Source organism: Rattus rattus, chromosome X (genome assembly GCF_011064425.1).
Source record: "Rattus rattus isolate New Zealand chromosome X, Rrattus_CSIRO_v1, whole genome shotgun sequence".
NCBI lineage: Eukaryota > Metazoa > Chordata > Mammalia > Rodentia > Muridae > Rattus > Rattus rattus.
Window position 1 is genome coordinate 77,976,438 of NC_046172.1, and position 8,278 is coordinate 77,984,715.

Consider the following 8,278-nt stretch of genomic DNA (forward strand, 5'->3'; position numbering starts at 1 on the left):
GAGAGATATTAAGGAATAGTGATTATTGCTTCCTGTTATATTCATATTTGGATGTGAGGTTATGTTTGTGTGCTTTTCTTCTCTTTGTTTTGTTGCCAAGACGATTAGTTTCTTGCCTCTTCTAGGGTATAGCTTGCCTCCTTATGTTGGGCTTTACCATTTATTATCCTTTGTAGTGCTGGATTTGTAGAAAGATATTCTGTAAATTTGGTTTTGTCACAGACTGTTTATCCTTTGAGTAGAGGAAGGATTTGATTAATTTTATACCAAGCTACTTTGCTGAAGTTGTTTATTAGGCTTAGTAGTTCTCTGGTGGAAGTTTTAAGGTCACTTAAGTATACTATCATATCATCTGCAAATAGTGATATTTTGATTTCTTCCTTTCTAATTTCTATCCCCTTGAATTCCTTTTGTTGTATGATTGCTCTGGCTAGGGATTCAAGTACTATACTGAATAAGTAGGGAGAGAGGGGGCAGCCTTGTCTAGTCCCTAATTTTAGTGGGATTGCTTCAAGTTTCTCTTCATTTAGTTAAATGTCAGGTATTGGTTTGCTGTATATTGCTTTTACTATGTTTATCTATGGGCCTTGAATTCCTCATCTGCCCAGGACTTTTATTATGAAGGGGTGTTAAATTTTGTCAAATCCTTTCTCAGCATATAATGAAATGATCATGTGTTTTTTTTTTCTTAGAATTTGTTTATATAGTAGATTATGTTGATGGATTTCCATAAGTTGAACCATCCCTGCATCCTTGGGATGAAGCCTACATGATCATGATGGATGATCATTTGATGTGCTTTTGGTTTCATTTTGCAAGAATTTTATTGAGTATTTTTGAATCAATACTCCTAAGGGAAATTGTTCTGAAGTTCTCTTTCATCGTTGGGTCTTTGTGTGGTTTAGGTATAAGAGTAATTGTGGTTATATAGAAGGATTTGTGTAGTGTTCCTTCTGTTTCTATTTTGTGGAAAGTTTGGGGAGTATTGGTATGAGGACTTCTGTGAAGGTCTGATAGAATTCTGTACTAATATTTAGATGGTTTATCTGTTCCTGATTTAACTTTGGTACCTGGTACCTGTCTAGAAAATTTTCCAATCCCTCCATATTTTCCAGTGTTAATAAATAAAGGCTTTTGTAGTAGGATAATGATCTTTTGAATTTTCTCAGATTCCTTTCATTTCTGATGCTGCTAATTAGGATACACTCTCTGTGCCCTCTGGACAATCTGGATAAGGGTTTATCTATCTTGTTGATTTTCTCAAAGAACCAGCTCCTGGTTTGCTTGATATTTCATATAACTGTTTTTGTTTCTGCTTGGTTGATTACAGCCCTGAATTTGATTATTTCCTGCCTTCTATTCCTCTTGGGTTTATTTGCTTCTTTTTGTTCTAAAGCTTTTAGGTATGCTGTCAAGCTACTATTGTATCCTTTCTCTAGTATCTATTTGGAAGCACCCAGAGCCATGAGTTTTCCTCTTAGCACTACTTTCATTGTGTTCCATAAGTTTGGGTATGCTTTGCCTTCATTTTTATTGAATTCTAAAGAGTCTTTACTTTCTCTCTTTATTTCTTCATTGACCAAGTTATCACTGAGCAGAGCATTGTTCAACTTCCGTGTGTATATGGGTTTTCTGTCATTTTTGTTGTTATTGAAGTCCAGCTTTAGTCTGTGGTGATATGATAGGATGAATGGGATCATATCAATCTTCTTGTATCTATTGAGGCCTGTTTTATGACTGATTATATAGTCAGTTTTGGAGAAAGTCCAATGATGTACTGGAAAGATGGTATATTCTTTTGTTTTAGGATGAAATGTTCTATAGATATCTGTTAAATCCATTTGGTTGATAACTCTTTTAGTTTCTCTATGTCTGTGTTTAGTTTCTGTTTCCATGATCTGTACACTGATGAGTGTGATGTGTTGATGCCTTCTACAATTATTGTGTGAGGCACAATGTGTGTTTTGATCTTCAGTAATGTTTCTTTTATGAATGTAGTTGCCATTGCAATTGGAGAATATATGTTTATAATTGAGAGTTAATCTTGGTGGATTTTTCCTTTGATGAATATGAAGTGTCCTTTCTTTATAAATAAATTTTGGTTAAAATCGATTGTTTTCAATATTTGAATTGCTACTTTAGCTTATTTCTTGGGACCCTTTTCTTGGAAAAATTTATTTCCAGCAGATTACTCTAGTTTAGTGGCTGTCTTTGTCACTGAGGTGACAGCAAAATGCTTGGTCCTCTTTTCTTATCCAGTCTGTTCATCTATGTCTTTTTATTGGGAAATTTAGTCCAATGATATTAAGAGATTTTAAGGAATAGTATTTTTGTTCCCTGTTATTTTTGTTGTTAAAGGTAGAATTATGTTTGTGTGGCGATCTTCTTTTGGGTTTCTTGCAAGAAGATTAGTTTATTGCTTTTTCTAGAATATATTTCCCTCCTTGTGTTGCCATTTACCATCTGTTATCCTTTGTATGGTTTTCATTGTGGAAAGATATTGTTCAGTTTTGTTTTGTCATGGAATATCTTGTATTCTCCATCTATGTTAATTGTTAGTTTTGCTGATATAGTAGCTTTGTCTGGCATTTTTGTTCTCTTACAGTCTGTATGACATATGCCCAGGACCTTATGGTTTTCACAGTCTCTGATGAGAAGTCTGGCATAATTCTGACAGGTCTGGCTTACATGTTACTTGACTTTTTCTCTTACTACTTTAAATACTCTTTCTTTGTTCTGTGCATGTGTTGTTTTGACTTTTATGTGAAGGGAGGAATTTCTTTTCTGGTCCAATGTATATAGAGTTCTGTAGGCTTCTTCCATGTTTATAGGTATATCTTTCTTTTGTTAGGGAAGTTTTCTTCTATAAGGGATTTTTGTGTTTTCTCTTTATGGGATTCTACTTGTTCACCTGTGTTGTCCTGTATTTCTTTAAGGGAATATTTATGTCCTTTTTAAAGTCCTCTATCACCGTCATGATATGTATTTAAATCAAAATCTTACTTTTTGGTGTGTTGGGATATCCAATATTTTTTTTTATTTGATAAGAGAACTGGGCTCTGATACTCCCACGTAGTCTTGGTTTCTGTTGCTTAGTTTCCTGTGCTTGACTCCTGCCATCAGGATGACTCTGGTGTTAGCTTTCTTGCTGTCTCTGACAGTGAGCCTCCTATAACCTTGTGTTTCAACAGTACTCGAGACTGGCTTTCTCCCTGCAGGATCTGGATACAGAGAGCTATGGGACCAGTCAGCTCTGGACACAGGCAGAAACTGGTAACTGTCCCAGACTACTCCTGGGTTCGTGTGTCCTGTGGGTTCCACTTGGATCCTTCAGTACAGAAGTGGTTGTCTTATCTCTGCTCTCAGGTGTTACAGCACTCCTGGCAACTGGCTTTCAGTTCTGGGTTCAGGCAGAGATTGGAAGGATCCACTTCCTGACTACTCCTAGTTTCCTATGTCCAGAGTACTCTAGGTGGGTTCCTCTTGGGCCATTAATGTAAGCAGAAGTGGTGGTCTCCCCTGAGCTTTTAGGATTGCCAAAACTAAAAAGTCCAGCTCTCTCTCTCTCTCACGGAATTTGGGTGCAGAGGGCTCAGGGAATGGGTTAGCTGGAGTTGCAAGCAGAAACCTGGAAGGGTTCTGTCCCACACTGCTCCTGGGTTTTGTGTCCTGAGGTACATACAGAGCTAGGTCTTATTTTTATCAAAGTATTCTTTCTTTACTGAGTTTTTTCTTCTACATTGCTGATTTTTTAATAAAATTCATTAATTTCTCATAACTTTTGGTGATTCTTTTCATTTTCATCTAGTTCACTAATTGCTGTTTAAGGTCTAGGTTTGATTTGTCTTACTTTAGTTAAATAATCATCTCAGAAACATAAATATATCAATTAATGATATTTATTCATGTTTACTATGGGAATGAATACCTGTTCACCTGAACTTGCCAGCTTGAGTCAGCCTCCTGTTCTCTGTACCATTTGGTTTGTTTGAGTCTCACCTTCCTGATTCCCACAGGTGGAGATAGTTTTCTATGATAATATCTTCTGGATATTTGCTCATCTAGGAATCATTACTAGCTAATTTGAGCTTGCTATTGAGGTGGAAAGAGAATGCTCCTTGACCTCATTGCTCTAGAATTTAATAATATATTCTTTCTCAGTCACCATCATTTAAGCCATATTGTATGGCAAAAAGTGCTTTTCCATGTCACAGATCTGTATGGTGGAAAAATTATCTGAATTACCAATTCAAATCTGAAATTGAAGCTTTGAGAGCTGTTAACTTGTTCTAAGGGTAGGACTATATATATTTCATCTGACTTACTTTGCAAATAGTCTCAGCTCTTCTATTCCTTGCCAGCAAAATATATAGCTTTGGCTATGTTTTGTATGCTTCTATGAATTATGCCACAGATTTATTTCCTTTTAAATTACTCTTTTTAGTGCAACACATAAGACTTGGTTTTCCAACTGTAGAAAATAGAGTATAAAATTAATAAGTGCCTTAAAAAGAGCTATAGCAGTTAAATGATATTTGACAATAGAAACTTTTAGTCAAAGTGTTGCAGAAAAACAAAAGGAAACATTTTCAGCATAAATATATAAAATTGTGTGCATATATATATATATATATATATATATATATATGTAAAATCAAAGGTTATAGACATTTGAAGCAAGACATTAGTTGGATGACAGAGTATAAATTACAATAGTTGGAAATCTCATTGTCCCAGTTTCTATAGTATATAAAACAACTATCCAGAAAAACAGAAAATAAATGACTTGAAGTAATCAATAAGGCCAGAAATACATATGCAGAAAGTTCTATAAGATAATATAAAAACATTCATTTCATTATGTACCATTTGTATCAAAAAACCTAGAGAAAATATCATGTTCTGCAAAATATAGTGTTTAAACTCATTTTAATGTTGTTGATGAGAAACACATTTATGATTATAATTCTGTAAAATATATGTTTCTAATGAAAATAGAAGGAAACTAAGATTATAATATGAAATTTTCTAGAATGTAAAACTGTGCAAAGAAAGAAAGAAAGAAATTTTTAAATAATGAAGGAAGTTAGATATACCTTCACATAAATCTAAATGAAAACAGAACACACAAAAGACTGTAGTTTGCAGCAAAAAGTACCACTAAAATATGCAGAAATTGTCTCAAATTATTACAGAAAGAAAGAATGGAAGGAAGGACGGAAGGAAGGAATGAAGGAAGGAAGGAAGGAAACAAAGAAAGTAAGTGAGAAAAGAGAAAGATTTTAAATGAAAGACTTAATTTTAAAACAGTAAGGTGCTTAAATTGGTATGGGTTCTTTCCACCAATGCTGATAACCTCAGTTCAATTCCTGGACCCTATTGTTGTATGAGACTAGACAAGATTTCCCCAAGTGTTTCTCTGACTACCTCATGGCACCATTTGCCACATAGACAAAACAATAATGTTGGGAGCTAAAAACTAATTTCACAACTTGAGAAATTAGATGCATAAAGACCTAATTTGTCAGAAATTTGGAAAAAGAAAGAAAATTACTAGTATCAGAAGAAATAAACAAATCAATGATTAAAGTGTGAAATACAGAAACAGAGGCTACTTTTGATTTTCTGACAAGTCTTCAAATGATAGGAAGAAACAACTTATTATTTCAATAATTATAAATTATAATTGTAAGTATACTTAGTCTACTGTCAGACTGATAATTCCTAAAATAACAAATACAGATATTCATTTGAATAAAGATGCAAAGTCTTTATCATCAATAACATTAAAATGAATTCAAACATTATATTTTGCAGTTGTTAAGGACCTTCCTCAGAAAGATCATGGTATAGCATAGTTGTAAGCAATTCAAACATCTTTTAATTCAAAATTTCTATCAGCTAGTAGTTGAGATAGGGTTATTGTTAAGTTTTATTTCATCATGTTTATTTAAATTTAATTGAATTGCTTTTTAAAACTTAAAACTAAAAATTTTGGCACTCAAATAGTAAATTTCTCCCACTCTTTTATAATGGGTAAGATAACCATACATACTCTTATGCATTTTTAACATAATAACTATTATTTCTACAGTTGGGACCTCAGTAATTATGAGGCATTTATGCAGTTTTTATTCTAAGGAAACTGCAATCTATGAATTCAGAAATGTACTCTGTGAAAATAAAGAACAACATGAATTCCATTGAGTATGTGCAACAGATAGTAGAGCAATGAAAACTAAGAATTATGAAATTACATAGAAGGCCATTTTCTGTATAAATTAATTAAAAGAATAATTTTCAAACATTTTTATAGAGGTATTGTGCATGAATGGATAATGCTAATAACAGAAAATATGGCTTCTTAAAAATATTCCAGTGCTAAATGAAGGATACTGCCATAAGAATTGTTATTCAGTAATGCTCTACTGACCTTATGCGGGTTATGGCAATTGTCATTGCATGCTCATAACTGGATGAAATATTCTTATTGTAGAAGTCATCACACATATTATTTGCAGAATACATAGGAAACATTGCCAATTGATCATGAGGCTTTCATCCTGGTTGCTTGCCTTCAGAGTATCAGAATTTGCCATATAGGCAGCTAGGGAGGAATAGTCAATAATGTTTTTCCAGGCTTTAGAGATTACATACTAAAATATCAACTTGCTATGCAATGGCATCTACTTGTACAACATTCATACAACATTTATATGGTAACTGACAGACTTCTGACTGGTTTTATAAGCAGTATTTTACATTCCTCATCTAAACCTGATCAAAGGCTCATGGCTGGCAAAGTCGTAGGCACTAAATGTAAACTTACTAGTGCTATTTTGCTAAACAAACATGCTATTGAACTATCTTTTATGCATCTGCATTTATAGTAACAGACTTGTGTTATCCTTCACCATTATCAAAGAAGTTTCATTTTGCAGTGCTTTATAGTTAATGCAAAGACTTATAAATGGTCAAGATGTTGAAAACAAGGGACTGTTGAGAGGTTACCATTAAATGATGCAGCTAGATCACCGAATCCAAGGTTCAGAGAACATGAAAACAGAAGGAGAAAATATGTAAGAGTTAAGTAATAAGGAGTTTGAGTGTGATGAAATGCTGTCTCATGAGCATCAGATGGCTAAGGTACTCTTGAATTTAAACAATTGCCTGAGTAAAGTCTAAAAAATACTAATCTTGTAAAATATTCACTCAGATATTGGGCATAGATTAATAGGGTCTGACACTAGTCCAAACAAGAAAGCAAATATCATTTCAGGGCTGCTGAATAAATTTTTTTTCTTCTTTGATGCAGCTACTGGCAATATATGCATTTTCCCATAGAAATTTCAAATACTGGCAATATTTTAAAATAAAATTAATGAAGAAAATGCTATTACTTTTTAAATTTATGTTTTAGGCTAACCTAAATTTAAAATAAATAAAAATAATATATTACCAAAAATCATACTTAAAAATGCCAACATTATTAAACGTGAAAAACGTGCATATTGATTTATCTCACAGACATAATCATTTTTTTCCTTATCCAGTTAAAGAAACAGTAATAACAGTTTTCTGGTAGACTCACTTTACTTTTGATTCCCAAGGAAACTGTTATCCTAAACCCAAAGACCAACAAACAAACAAACAAACAAAAACAGATATTTTATGTTATTTTTAACTTCATAGAAATTCATTTTTAAAATGGCTGATTTATTTCATATAGGATAATTGCTGGGAAATTCAATGGTGTTTTAACAATTATATTCTATATTTCTTTACTGGTAAGAACTATTATAATTATTTATTTTTCCTTCCAAATTTTTTGGTAAAACATGTAAAATTATTTTTTGTCAGATCTATGTTTAGGAAAAGAATTTGAGGCAAATATTTCCAAAAAATTCTAAAAGAAATATGGTCACTATTGTGATGTACATAATGACAACACTAGTTGATATTCAACTTGCATTCAGAAAACCTCAGAGTCCCACACTTAAAACAAAGATAATACATCGATGCTGATAGGAGGAGAAAAAATTGTTTAGTTTCTAGACTCTAATGATGAATACAATCTCCAGTGGTCAGCCCTAAACACTCCCCCATGTCATATATATATATATTATTCAGAAGGAACGTATGTATATAATACAGTACAAATTTGAGTGGCAGTGTTAGTACATTAGGAAAAGTAGAGGGAAAGATTATTGGATCCATATGGAGCAAAGTAAATGAAGTGCTGGTAAATGAAAACCTAAATAGCAATACAATTATAGTT